At 44.8% G+C, this 15,486-nt stretch overlaps 1 protein-coding gene across 8 annotated transcripts in view; it reads right to left on the bottom strand.

Annotated features, from left to right (window-relative positions):
• ADGRB1 (adhesion G protein-coupled receptor B1) overlaps positions 1 to 15,486 on the bottom strand; it is a 394,593-nt gene that overhangs the window by 336,629 nt on the left and 42,478 nt on the right. The gene's annotated exons all lie outside the window — the stretch shown is intronic.

Here is a 15,486-nt window from a genome sequence, read left to right as displayed (position 1 = left end):
CCTCCGGATGGTATCAGCTCTTTGGAAAACATTAGCTTCACATCCAGCTATTGCTTCCAACTGAGTATCCAGCGGAGTATCAGCTCTTTGGAAAACATTACATTCACATCCGGCTATTGCTTCCAACTGGCCCTCATTAAAACCTGTGGACATTTCAACCCAGCCTTTGGTCTACCTGAACATGGTAATAAGGTGGCACACATATATAGAATGAGTACTAAGGAAGGAAGGAATTGATGTCTGTACCAAAAGAAACCTACTGAAAAGTGGTATAAAATTGCTCACAATAAAGAGTCAACACATATTACAGTTTCCAAGTGTGGTCCACGAAACACTGCAGTGTAAAAATGGACCATCTCGCAAGGAAAAGGAAGGAGACCTTTTCAATACATGGAACGCACGATTTATGCAGCATGATCGCCAGATGCAGCTACCAGGTGGTGTGTCTACGTGTGTGAGGGAGAAGCAGAGATATACAAATAGAGAGAAACGCACACATAATACATCCCAGAGGTGAAGTGGTTTCTTTGCTTAAAAAAAAAAAACAGCTCTTTGTCACTGGAGTGCTGAGAACTCCAAATACATAAAACCAAAACAAACCACCTTGTAATCACCAAGGCGACACAAAAAGGGCTTCAAAGCATCCAGTGTGTTGGCAACATTCTGCTTCCCTCATACATTTTCCATAGGGGAAAATCCACCTGTTGCTATGGCAGCATTGTCAGAGTTTTCCAGGTCCACTGAAGGTGGAAACCCACCTCCATAGTTACACCAGTCTTTATTATCGTGGGAGATCAATGAGTTGGGGGGCTGGGCAGGGGAGAGAAAAGAGATTTGGGTTACCGGGTGAGAGGTTAGAGTCTATCCTGAAATTGTTGGCTCTGACCAAGCTTCCTGTTGGCAAGCTAAGCACCTGGTAGGTAAAGGTAAAGGTTCCCCTTGACATTGAGTCCAGTCATGTCTGACTCTAGGGGGCGGTGCTCATCCCCGTCTCCAAGCTGCAGAGCCACTGTTTGTCCGAAGACAGTTTCCGTGGTCACATGGCCAGCGCGACTAGACACGGAACGCCATGACCTTCCCACCGTGGTGGTCCCTATTTATCAATTCACATTTTTACATGCTCTCAAACGGCTAGGTTGGCAGGAGCTCGGACAAGCAACGGGAGCTCCCTCCGTCGTGTGGATTCGATCTTATGACTGCAGGTCTTCTGACCTTGCAGCACAGAGGCTTCTGCGGTTTAACCCGCAGCGCCACCACGTCTCCTCCAAGCACCTGAGTCACTTCCTTTTCTAACAGGAAGCCAGGTGGGAGCTCGGCCTGTCCTGGGCCATGACGCTTTCTAGCCCAGACTTTCTCCAGGTGAGCACAATTTAGGTGTGGGTCTGGCACTCAGAACTCCCAGAATGGAGAATTCCAGGATTTGGACAAAAAAAATAAATACAGTAATGGCTTATATACATAACATTCTGGAAGTGGAAAGTTATTTTTCGGCAGAAAATCTCACAAACGTCTCTTCCCCTTCCTGAATGTAAATATGTAAAAAATAAAACTCAAATAGCCAAGGACTAAATCTATTTTTTTAGCCCTAGTTAGAGCAAAGCTATTGAAGTAATAGGACATGTGAAGAAAGCCGTCACTATGAGTTCAAGGAACTCAATCGGTGTACTGTAATTGGGATTAACAATGGGGTGCAGTGCTAATGTAACACTTTTGAGTTCTGTAAGGCTCTTTGTTTACTTGGATGTCTATTGATCAACCTTTCACAAGTTGAGCTTCTTCTTATTCACAGGGATATAAAAGACAACAGGAGCAATTATAGCAACACAACACTACAATTTGTGCACCCAGTACCTTGGCAACAGCACCAATACAGAAGTTGCTTATAGAACAGCAAAGCTGTTTGAATTCAGATTCAGACAAATATCCAAAATATCTTCCTCAACTGGCTGGGTATACATAACATAAGAGAATCCGCTACACATGCAGAGCATTCAAAACCCTAGAATAAATTATCGATTAAATTGTCTATGCATGAATTCACTATGTGGACTCCATCCCTCCAACATAAACAGATGGGAATGATACTTTCACCCAGTTGGCAAGGGCCATATCAGTCTACATGCAACAGCAGCTCTGGCTTTTTCAGCTTTCCCACTCTTTCCGATTCAAATCTCTTACTCACAGCCCTGCTCTTTCTTATTCCCAACCCTTTGGGCTGAACCAATATTTCATAGGGGGTTCACTCAAAAAAAATTCTGCCTTGTAAAAATGGAATTCAGAAAGTGCCCCCTGAGGCAGATGACTCTTCCTGCCTCATCGTAGAGCCACCCTGTACACCCTGTCTCTCTCTCTGCAGCATTTATTTCTTACCCCCTCCCCCCGTATTGCCTGCTTGCTAATCCACACCATTTTTCAGCAACCAAGACTGAAGTGGCCAGAGCACCTCCTTCTCGTAGGCCAAGGCTCCAGAGTTCCTCCAGCTCAGGGTTAAGGAACTGATAGCCACAACACTCTTATATCACTGGAACAGTACAAAATGCTTGGAATGGGAGGTCCCGATGGTGCACAGCTATCTTGTGCTTCGCCACCCTGGTGCCGCCACAGCTACTGCTTTAGACCGACTACAGGGTTTTGCTGGAGGAGGTCAGAAGCTAACCCTCCTGTGAGAGCACAACCATCACAACATGGAAGCCCAGGACATACTAGAGAGCATATTTCAAAACCAAACAAATCCCAGACAGAACCTTCAAATCCCGGATGGTCTGGCCATACACTCCACCTGCACCCCAGCAACCTCATCATGGCAAGGTGAAGATCAGGCTTGCTCCATCTCCCAATCAGGGAAGGAAGAGCCACACAGAATTCCTCTCCCCTTTCCATTTCAGATGGAAGAAGCGCCAATGGCCAGCAGGTAGAAGGGGAGAGCACTGGTCCCTCTCAGATGATATCGTCATCTCAGTGTCAGCAATGGGACTTTGAGTTACTGCTTTTCTCCTAGACCCGTGAGGGAGATCCCTGAGATTCCTGGGTGGTCACCCATCTGTGTACTCCCCCTGGCCTGACCCTGCTTAGCTTCTTAAATCAAAATCAAAGAATTACAGCATCATAGAAGAATGGAGTTGGAAGGGGCCTATGAGGCCATCCAGACCAACCCCCTGCTCAAGGCAGGAATCCAAATCAAGGCAGATTGGAAAGAAGGTGGTCCAATGTTCTCTTGAAGGCCTCACCACCTCCCGAGGTCATGGGTTACATTGTCCTACTGCTCTAGCAGGTGTTTGCCCTGTTATTCCGCCTTCCTGTAGTTTGAGCCTATTATCAAATCGAATAAGATCAGGTGTGTTCCAGACTGTGCAGTATTATCTCCTGCCATCTGCTATAACACCTGCATATATATTCAAGCACAAAGTTCTCGCATTTCTCTGCACTTTAGCCCAAGTGAATGGAATCAAGGGATGATCCTCCTTGCCAAGACGCTCTCCTTCAGAAAAGACACCGCTTTTGAGTTATGCCTAGTTTATCATCCTAATATGAACCGAGCAAGACATTTAGCTTCTCTTCAAACATAATATTAAAGTCATTACCCCAGAAACGTATGCAACTCAGACTCTGTCTGGAGTACAACCGTACGTCAGTTTATACTGCCTTCAATTCAAATGATTTCCCCCAAATGACCCCCAGAAATAAAACGAGTGAGGAGAATCTTCTGTAAGAAATCTTCAGCTCCAACCCTACATAGAACTTCGTTATTGCTTCATGGGAGTACAGCAACGATCTTGTGCTGACAGAGCAAAACAAGATTTTAACATTTTAAAACAAACAAACAAAAAAAAAAAATTAGAGAAATAATATAAGTTCTCCAGTGTCATCGAAGCGACCAACATGACTTTGACCCAACTCTGGGAGGCAGTGGAAGACAGGAGGGCCTGCCGTGCTCTGGTCCATGGGGTCACGAAGAGTCGGACATGACTTAACGACTAAACAACAACAACATAAGTTCTCCACCACCTTGTCTTCACAGGCAAGGATGAAGAGCAGAAACATTCTCTTCCTTTCTTTTTATTCTGATACTCTTGACAGAGTTCTGGCATTAGTGAGAATAGCATTGTGCGAAAAACCTCACCCGTTTGTGCAAAAATTACCGAATTTTGTGCAGATTTTCCTAATCATTGCTACCTTTTAAAATACTTTGAAGAACTAGATTAGTTCTTTGCAACTTGCTTCACCATCATCCTCTCCTTCTGTCCTTATTCTCTCTGGGTACTTTGCTTCTCAAAAGGGTAAGACTCTAGAACCATCTTACATATATTAGAGAGACCTAGTGGATGGAGGAGAGCATTCTGCCATCTGCTCAGCTGAAGGTAAAGAATTTCCTGGGGCTCTAAAACTCCTTGTCCAGAGTGATATCAAGATAAGCTCAGCTGTCAAGCCCAAGGAATTTAGGAAATATTCTTCCCACTGCTGTTTTGTACACATGCATTCCAAGGTCCAATTGCCAATGTCATGAGCTAAGAGATATCAGAAACCAGCTATAAGAAAGGATCGCCACAAGGGACCAAAGGGGCTCACAACAGATAAACCTATGAAACAAACACAGTTTTAAAATATTAAATAAATCTCACCTTAAAAAACAACTAAACCCATATTTAGATTTAAAGCATCAAATTCAAAAAGCAATTAAAAAACCTATAAGTTAACATTCCAGAGATAACTTGCTGGTTACAGGCCTGCTTGAAGAGGAATGTTTTTGCCTGACAACGAAAGGACAAGAGGGAGGGGGCCAACCTGGCTTCTCAGGGCGGCTCATTCCAAAGCCTGGGAGCCACCACGGAGAAGGCCTTGTATCTTTCCCAAAAGAGCTTGAAAAGGTAATGGAAACCAAGAGAAGGGCCTCCCCAGAAGTTTTCAAAAGCCAAGAAGGCTTATACGGGGTGATCTGATCCTTCAAACAGCCTGGACCTAAGCCACCTAGGGCTTTGTAGGTAATAGGAAGCACTTTGAAATGGGCCCAGAAACAGACCCTCAGCCAGTGAAACTGTTATAATAACAGAGTTACATGCTCCCAATGACCAGCACCCTTCAGCAGCATTTTGAAGGAGCTGAAGTTTCCCAACACTCTTCAAAAGCAGCTCCACATACTAGCTGGTCCCTCTACAAAAATCCCCTAGCTAGCTATAGTCTGAAAAAGTAACTTGGGCAAACTGGGCCTTGGATTCACCCAACCAAGGAACTCTTACACCCTAATCAATGGATGAGACCAAAGTCTGCTGCCCTTCAGTTCTTCGGTCTTAGGAAGCCCCTTCCTTTCCCATGGAGTACACCAAGCTCATGTGTCTTTGGAAGTTCAGCAGTGTCAGGCTTGGCTAGCCCTTGGATGGTGGATTGATGGCAGCCGTCTGCCACAGCCAGTCAATTTTCAGCAGGCTGCTCGTCAGAGTTGACCCAATTGGGCTAGATAGCCCCAGACAGCCACCTGGTGCCCACCCTTTCTTTATACGTTGACTGTGTTCACCATGCACTCCTAGATCATAGGGAATAATAGAATCATGGAGTTAGAAGGGGCCTGTAAGGCCATCAAGTCCAATCCACTGCTTAGGAATCCAAATCAAAGAAAATCTGACCGACGGTTGCCACTTTCCTCTTGAATTCCTCCAGACTTAGACAGCTTCCCACCTCCCGAGGTCATTGGTTTCCTATTGCTTGAGGCCATTATTATTGTGTACTTCCCTCTGGAATGATCAAGAACAGATCCTGACCCTTCTTTGCATAACAAACTTTCAAGCATTAGAAGAGTACTATTTTATGGTTGTTGTAGGTTTTTTGGGCTGTTTGGCCGTGTTCTTAAGGTTTTTCTTCCTAACGTTTCACCAGTATCTGTGGCTGACCTCTTCACAGGGCAGGAGTTAGAATTCTGTCTGTGTTCTGGTGCAGTGTGATCACCACAATCACCCAACCTCCTGAAAAGGACAAAAAGCTGATCCCACAGCTATAAATACTCAACTATCCCACAAATTGCAACAGAGCACAGACAGAGTTCTGACTCCTGTCCTCTGAAGATGCCGTCCACAGAGACTGGTGAAACATTAGGAAGAAAATCCTTAAGAATACAACCAAACAGCCCAGAAAACCTACAACAGCCATCGGATCCCAGCCATGAAGGCCTTCAAGAATATATCCTTGTGCTTGTTTGTGCATCTTCAAGTCTACAACTCAACAAAGCCTGGTTGCCAGCAGTGAAAAACACAGCGTGCAAAAGATCAATGAACTATACCCAGCCACAAAGACTGGTGATCACTGCACACAAAAGACTAGCTAATGACACCTATCAATCACAGTGACAGACCATCACAGTGACAGACCAATACACCCACAATAAAAAAACACACTGATCACCATAATCACCCAAACTCCTGAAAAGGACAAACGCTGATCCCACAGCTATAAATACTCAACTATCCCACAAACTGCACCAGAGCACAGACAGAGTTCTGACTCCTGTTCTCTGAAGATGCCGGCCACAGAGACTGGTGAAACGTTAGGAAGGAAAACCTTAAGAACATGGCACAAAAGCCCAAAAAAACCTACAACAACCATTGGATCCCAGCCATGAAAACCTTTGAAAATACATAGTATTATCTTATCTTCCCTCAGTCTTCTTTTCTTCAAGGCTAAACTTGCCCAGTTCGTTCTGTCTTTCCTCACAGGGCTTGATTTCCATTCTCCTAATCATCCTCGTTGCCCTCCTCTGCACTTGCTCCAGTTTGTTGGCATCCTTCTTAAAATGCAGAACTCTAAAAGGGACCTAACCAGTACAGAATAGAGGGCAACCAACACCTCATGGGATTTAGAGGCCATACTTCTGTTCGATGCACTTGCTGAGAACAGCAGGGTCAACTCTTGGCACCAAGCCAGAGTTGCCCACGTCCCGGTCTCTGGTGGGCTTTTGTCGATCTTTATGTCCTTTTGCAGGACGTGCATCGGCAGCAGATTTTCCTGCAGGCAGCCATGGACTGCCTTCCCTCCACCATCTGCCCTGTGCCTTCGGAGGCTGGGATCAGTAATATTCCACTCCTGCCACCTTTCCTAGCTTGCCTGCTCCCCCCCCCCAGCTGCCCAAGCATCAGCATTTCTGCAACCTTCAAAACAAACTTTCTCTTTGCAGAGAGTGAGCAAATGGTGTGAATTTCTGATGTCATAGAGCCGATCCCAGTTCAGAACTTGGAAAAACATTCTTTTGAGGGTGGGCTTTCATACAACCCTACCATCAATATACCTATGGTCTGTCTACAAATCTCTTCTCTTAGCTGAAAGATTAATCAGCCCCTGCATAGTGGGGTGATTTTAAGTGAGAGTTTTTCCATCTTACTGATGGTCTTTACCTGCTGGCCTCCGTGCTGAATATATTTGCTTAATTCTTGGGTCCCCCCACCCAAATCTTATTCTGCACTGCCCATGCAATGAGCCACCTCTCTTTTCAAAGCATGGCCTTGTCATTTGCAAAACAGCACTGCATCCTTCCTTCAGAACAAAGCCACTCTGCCGAACTGGTGGCAGCCCAGGTATGAGGCACAGCCCTTGATCGTGTTGAAGTATTGATCTGGGAATTTGATTTGTCTAGCCTGAGTTAGTTGGTTTTATTGCTCTTGAATTTTCCAGCACCATGAATCTTACTATAGGAGGCTTGTAGCACAGTGGTTAAACTGCAGTACTGCAGCCAAAACTCTGCTCATGACATGGGTTCAATCCCAGGTAGCCGGCTTAAGGTTCACTCAGCCTTACATCCATTCCAAGGTTGGTAAATTGAGTACCAGCTTGCTTGGGGTGGTGGTGGTGGTGGTTTGTAGCTTGGATAATTCATTGAAAATTGCCCAGAGAATGTTTTGAGCACTATGGGGTTGTATAAAAGCAGCACGTTTTGCTTTGATTATGCTGGTAGGGGCTGCCACAATTCACCCTTCCTTGTCACACTTTTCACGGTCCATCTCCGACACAGATCAGAAGGCCCTTTTTAAAAAAAGGTTTGGCACTTAAACCCTTTTAACAGCTAGATAGTCCATTTACAGCCTCAATCTACCAACCAGAGCCGATAAATCAATAGTGTGCATCACATCATTTGATGTGCAAGACAGCAGGGACTAAAAAAAGAGTGTAATTTAAAGAGAAGGGCAGACATTTTTCCTTTTTGTCTACTTTGATTGAATGGCAGTGACGATAGCTGGCATGCAGAAAGGTCATTTCTTCTTCATGCTAGATGCGCCCACACACCTTGGAAGGCATAGAAAACTCAGCAGGCCTGGAATATGCAAAGCCTGAGTTCAATCATCATCATCTTAGAACTGCCAAGCTGGAAGGAGCCCTCTGCTTCATTGAATCCAGCCCCTGTCAAGGAGGCACCTCTGGGGAATTGAACTCCCAACTTCTTCTGGCTCTGCAGCCAGAGATATAAACCACTGAGCTATAGCTGTTAATTGGGCTCTGCGTGAGCCCCTCATTCAGTCTGGAGGCCCGTTTGAGCTGAATTGTATTACCATTAGGGGTGGAGCCATTAGCGACCCATCCAATTCAATTTGTACCCTAGATCCAAACTTGTTTGTAGAATTGTAAAATCAATACGCGGGAAAAATCGAAGCAGCTCTATTCCTTTTGCTCCTGTTGTTTTTTTGCACGGACGGACGTGCAATTTGAGGAAACAACAGATCCCAAAATGAAGAATAAGCTTGCCAAATTCCAGAGGGCTAGCTGCCAGATATTACGTATTAAGCCAACCTATGTGTGTGCATGTGTGATGTGGAGTCTGGAACGGACTTATATCAACTACAGATGGGGGTATTTGCATATAAATACGAATACCCCCACATGGGTGGACTTAACGAGGGGGCAGACTGTCCACTCATGCATCCGCCAGCAGAGGTGACCCCTCTCCTCGTTCCAACCGCTCCCGGAGTGCCGATCGGCTAGTGATTCAGAAGCCTTGCAGAGAGACTCATCGTAAGGGTTTACCAGTTCCACACCCCCTGTGAGCTCCACTGTTGAGCAGAGATTTGAACCCTGTTGAGTCTTAGCCCGTCACTATATCCACTACACCACACTGGGAACCATAAGACCACCTTTGTTTTTTGTTTTGTTTGTTTGTTTTTAAAGGAAACCTAGTACTCGGCTGCAATTTATGCCTCATCTGATTTCCTCAGATTTGGATTGCTTTGGAAATGCACAGAGAGCCTTGTGGCGCAGTGGATGAACTGCACTACTGCAGTCAAAACTCTGCTCACAACCCGAGTTCAATCCCAGGTAGCTGGCTCAAAGTTCACTCAGCCTTCCATCCTTCCGAGGTCAGTAAACAGAGTATTTAGCTCTTAGGGGGGTGCAATGTGTAGCCTACATAACTGAATTCTAAACCACCCAGAGAGTGTTGCAAGTGCTCTGGGGCAGTATACAAGCACCACACTTTTCTTTTTTCTTTCCTTCACTTTATTTTGAAAATGATTCTGACCATTCCTGTTCAATCCAGAACTCATACCAATTCTACCCAAATCAGGCCATTGTAGCTCAAAATTTGGAATGTGTTCATGTCCAGCTCTAATTCAAATTCAGATTATAATTTTAACTCTTCTTCGCTCTCTTTTCTTTGCTACCACCAAAGGCAAGCTACGGTGTTTACGGCTGCTTCTCACCCCCTTTGTTCTCTTGGTCCGGGGGGGGGGGAGGTGGTAAACAAGAAAGTCAGAGTGACAGAAACTCGGGGTGTCCCCATGGGGCCTTGGACCTTCAACAGGTGCCCCCCCCCACCATGCCATGTCTCCCATGTCATCCCAGAACCAAACGTGTGAATATTGCATCGTACGTGAGAACGCATTGCTGGCACTGATTAAAACGGCTTTAAAAAGTGATTATGGCTCGCTGCACAAGACACAACTCCAGGAGATGTGGCTGTCTAGACTAACAATCTCTTACAAGATAATTCATTGCCTTCAGTAGACTGAGAATCTCAAGGTGCTTTGAGAGAAGCCGTAGCAGTATACTCTGCTTGTCGCTTGGGGATTACATCTGTCCTAAACGTAGTCATTGTCAAAACCAATGGGATTCCTTGGGCCTGAAGGTGGAGACATCTAAATCTACTAGCTTGAGAAACTGCCTTTTTGAGCCTACACCAACCAAGAGAGGCTCCCCACCCCAAGCTATGACCCAGACATGGATTGAGAGGTAATCATCCTGTTGCAACATTACATTATTAATAGATCTTATTTACAGACAAGGCTATGGATGTCCATGGTGTCCCTACATAAAGGGCATACAGATTGAGGCTAAACACCCCTTGTACCCATTAGGAGAACTTGTGACCTGCTCCATCCCTGAGCCCATGACCTTATCCGTGGGACATATAAACAGGTGGACATGCTTGCTGTGGATGTCGTGAACATGAATAGTGCTGGTTGTTTTTGAGAGCACTGAATGAGCTAAGATACTGCCTCATCAACAGCCCAGCACTAAATGTGTTGACATGGAAGTCCTTCCTAATTTATTTTAATGAGATTGCTTTCAAGTATTTATGCCTAGGAACACGGAAGGTTCACCAAAGCATTTCTTTCATAGGGTTTGTCATACTCATTGTTAGATGAAAACTGAGGATAAGAGAAAAGCTCCACAGGGTTTCATTGACCGAGGCCATGAATCGGTCTAGTGCCTTTCAGACCATGGTGCCCCCATCCAACAGAAAGAACCTACTACTAGGATTTGCCTTTCCCTTCTTCAAAAGGGAAGATGTACGAAGATAGAGAACCTTTCTCTGTTTTGATCTACCACTGTCACTGTCCAAGATATCCCAGGCAGCCTCTCACTAGGGGCAAAGGGCACCAGGACTCCATCCACCATGTAGGATATTAAATCCAAAGACACTCACAGCACAACTGGCCATGACCAAGCAGAAGTGAGAACACCAGACTGGGAGCCAGGCTGCTGGACTGGGAGCTGGAACAAGGCACCCAGATGCAGGAGATCAGCAGAGCCAAGCAGGGACCAAGGTAGGGGCAGGAACACTGGAGTCCAGACTCAGAGATGCAGGAGGACCAAGGCAGGTGCAGGTGCCCAAGAACACAGGGACTCCAGAACAGCAAGACACAAAGAACAAAGAGCATAACCGAAGACCTTCATTGCCAATTCCAGTTCTGGGAGAGAGAGAACCACTCCTTAAATAAACCCTTCCCTCCAGCTTTCCAGGTGAGCCTCATGAGTGGCCCAGCAGCTGCTACACAAGCCAGGGCCTGATCCTGCAAAGACCAGGCCACTCCTGGCTCAGGCTGGCCCCCGATCCTGCAGCTGACAGGGTGGTTTGGTCCAGATCCTCACAACAGCTTCCAGAACATCACAGCCAGCATGTTGGCAGTTGTGCTCTGGGAGTTGTAGCAACAGAGTGAATTCTGCCCCCCCCCATCTTTGAGAAGGGGTACATCATCCTAATGCTGTGGCTGCAGGGTGAAAGCAGAAGGTTCTCTTCAACTTCACCCTCATGTTCTGAAATGGATTTAAAAGGTCCATCAACACAAATATAGTGTTCAGATCCTGTGAAGTATTAGTTCCCCTCTAGTCAGCACTGTTAGACCTCATCTTGAATACTGTGTCCAGTTCTGGCCACTCTAAGAAGGACGTTGACCAACTGGATCAAGGACAGAGGAGGGCAACCAGGATGATCAGGGAGCTGGAAACCAAGCCCTGTGAGGAAAGATTGAAAGAATTGGGCATGTTTTGCCTTGAGGAAAGATGATTGAGGGGAGATTTGATGGCACTTTTCAAATACTTGAAAGGCTATCATACAGAGGAGAGTCAAGATCTGTTCTCAATCATCCCAGAGTGTTGGGCACACAATAGGCTCACAGGAAGTCAGATTTTGGTTGGATATCAGGAAAAACTTCCTAACTGTTAGAGCAGTACGACGATGGAATCCATGACCTTGAGGAGTGGTGAGTGTTCCAACACTGGAGGCATTCAATGTAGGCAAGCACTTGGCTGATACTCTTTGATTTGTATTCCTGCTCTGACCAAGGGGTTGGCCTTCATGGATTTAGAGGCCCCTTCCAACTTCATGATTCTATGAAATCCTAGTTGTGGAAGAGGGATGAATTCTTCAACTGTGAATGTTATGCATCAATCCCCATTTAAGCCACAGAACACTGCCAGTGGCAAATAATCATGCGAAGAAAGACAAACACACACACACACACACACACACACACACACACACACACACACACACACACACACACACACACACACACACACACACACACACACACACACCCCTTAGTTCATACCTATACCCTCCATGATATTTTGAAATAAGTCAAGAAAATGAGTGAGATCTTTGCAATTCTTATACATTCAGAGCAAAGCAAAGCATATGCAACTTTAAGCCGTGCCATGGGCCAATTCTTCCGGTCACATACTCCCTAGGGGGCACCCTCTGGAAATTCTTCACATTTTCTTCAAACCAGAATGAACCAGCAGTGGGATCCAAGTCATGGAGCCAAAGTTAAACCAGAGATGTTGCAGAGCAGCTTTCTGTAGCCGAAGAATACGATTGTTGTTGTTTAGTTGTTAAGTCATGTCCGACTCTTTGTGACCCCATGGACCAGAGCATGCCAGGCCCTCCTGTCTTCCACTGCCTACGGAAATTTGGTCAAAGTCATGTTGGTCATTTCGATTACACTGTTCAACCATCTCATCCTCTGTCGTCCCCTTCTCCTCTTGCCTTCACACTTTCCCAACATCAGGGTCTTTTCCAAGAAAAGAATAGGCAAGAAAAACATAACATCAGCGTGGCAAATGCTCATTGCACAGCACTATGGCTTCTTTGTTCTGCTCTGTGGCATGGAATCAGCGACTTTAGCATCAGCAACGGTTAAAAGGATCTAAGTATTTGAAACACCAGTTCATCTCAGGAGGATAAGAATTCCTTGAATCAAGTGATGACCGACAAAGTATTAAAGCTGACAACCAAAAAATCGTAAACTCATAAATGCAGAAAGCAAGGACACTTCAGTCATGTAATGAGAAATAAATACAAATGGTTACAGCTGGTCATTCAAGATAAAATAAATAGAGCAAGAAGCACAGAAAGGAGCAGAGTGTCTTGGCTTTAGAAACAGGGAGACTTGATTTGCATGCATCACCATGTCACAGTTTAGTACTGCTGGAGTCAAAGTCAACATAGCCATAATAGCATCCAGCTTCACAAGGTTTGTAGAGATCAAAGCCTGAAATGTCTAGGCTTTCACTTGGTGGGACTTAACTCCCTCTTTCCCAAAGCAAGCCTTCCCTCCTTTATACATTTATGCCTATACAGCCTACAGGCAGCCTGGGGCCATTTAATTTCCCAAATCTGCAATAAGGGTACCTGCTTGTTAAAATGAATACCCAGACACATAGACACAGAGAAGGCAAAGATTTGTTTAAAGAGGAAAACTAACTGATTATTGGATCTTGTCCTACATTCCAAGAATCACTTGCTTCATATATTTCCTTCTTCTCAAAGGATCATACAAAATTACTGTCTGTGAAATTATCACAATTTCCACTTCTAAGCACACATAAACACGTCTGTTGTTGTTACTGCTTGGACTCCCAACATCCCTTCTAGCTGAGCATCAGGAAGAGACAGAGATAACCTTGAATTAGTCCTGATGGCAATTTTAATTGTATTTTAATCATTTTAATCATTTATTGTATTTTAATTGAATTTTAATTGTTGTAAGCCGCCCAGAGACCTTAGGGTAGAGTAAGTAAGTAAGTAAGTAAGTAAGTAAGTAAGTAAGTAAGTAAGTAAGTAAGTAAGTAAGTAAGGAAAGAAGGAAGGAAGGAAGGAAGGAAGGAAAGTAAAGAAAGAAAGAAAGAAAGAAAGAAAGAAAGAAAGAAAGAAAGAAAGAAAGAAAGAAAGAAAGAAAGAAAGAAAGAAAGAAAGAAAGAAAGAAAGAAAGAAAGACCAATCTAGGAGGTAGGCTCTTAAGTCAATGGAAAATTGGGATGCCAAGTTAGGCCAATCCAGACCTTGGAAATATGTATTTTCTGGACCCCAGCTCCCAAAATCTGAAAGAGTAACTTGTCCAAATTCTGGTCCAGACTAGATATCTGTTCTTCTACTTGGACTAGCAATGACTGTCTATGTCTCCATCCAAGGTCTGTCCCATCAGGTTCAACCTGGACAATTTCACTGCTGAATATGAAACTCTCTACGCATAAGCCGTGGCTGGAAGTGTTCCTTTTTGGACCAAGACTGGCCATGAAGGCTTGAAGATGATGGGAGATACAGTCTAAAAAAAGTAATTTCCCCCTCAAATGTTGCATTCAGAAGAGCCAGTCAATGACTTAGCTTTGATCCTTCTTTTCAAACAGAGTGTTGGGGTAGTTGGAAGAAAGGGAATAAGACTGCGCCAATCAAGCAATGTAGTCTCATGGTCAGACTTCTTCGCCTGGTGACTTCCAGATATTTTGCCCTGCAACTCATTTGATTCCTCAACCAAAGGTTATACTTATTGGGATTATGGGAGTTGTAGTCCAGAATGTCTAAAGGGCATCCGTTTAAGGAAGGCCACCAGAACAGGTATTACGGAAGAAAGGCACATATGCTGGACGTTGGCCATTTGAGCGGAAGTCTCCCGGGGAAGAGCGGTACCCCTATGTGTTGTGTTTTGGACTAAAACACATCCACATTTTCCCACTACAACACAAGCTCTATTTCTGATGCTGACCTTGGAAAGAACGAAGAACTGCCTAGGACATCCATTTGGCATTTTAATGAGGTGAAGTTTTGCTAAGGCTATTTGAGCATTGCAATTAGTACTGCCGAACGGGAGGCCAAGACCGATTAACAAAAGACAATTTCCTCGCTGAACAGATTTGTTGGCTTTTTCCAGGCAGTTTTCATTGGGGTTCTCACATCAGAGCTGAAAAGTCCAGGTCATTCTAAGAAGAAGCTGCTTTCTCCCTATCTCTCCAACCCCCCCTTTGAGGAGGGTCAGACCAATTGATTTCCAGGGGCTGAAAGCTGCTTTGGAAACCACAACGTCTTGAGCATCCAAGTTGGAGACCTCCCATTGTCACACCATGCATCTATAATTTCCCAAACAGCAGATTTCACCTTTTGACTAAGCAGCAAATCAGACTTGCTCACACATCGGCAGAAGTGATCTAGCCCTCTCACTGACTACGTCAAGGAGAGAGCTGTCAGTCCTGGATCTTTAAAGTCTACTTCATGTGAAAAAAAAAATGTGTGGAAATGGAAATTGGCTGCACAGACCTTTTTCAAGCTGGCTTTGAAAAGATCAGATGAGGAAGGAAGGAAGGAAGGAAGGAAGGAAGGAAGGAAGGAAGGAAGGATTTCAAAAAGAAGTTAGTTTCAACCAGCCGCTCGAGTTTGGAAGCAATACCGGTGGGCCAGATAGGCGGGGTATGTATGTATGTATGTATGTATGTATGTATGTATGTATGTATGTATGTATG

Source organism: Pogona vitticeps, chromosome 4 (assembly GCF_051106095.1).
Source record: "Pogona vitticeps strain Pit_001003342236 chromosome 4, PviZW2.1, whole genome shotgun sequence".
NCBI lineage: Eukaryota > Metazoa > Chordata > Lepidosauria > Squamata > Agamidae > Pogona > Pogona vitticeps.
This window is presented reverse-complemented; position numbering and strand designations above follow the sequence as displayed.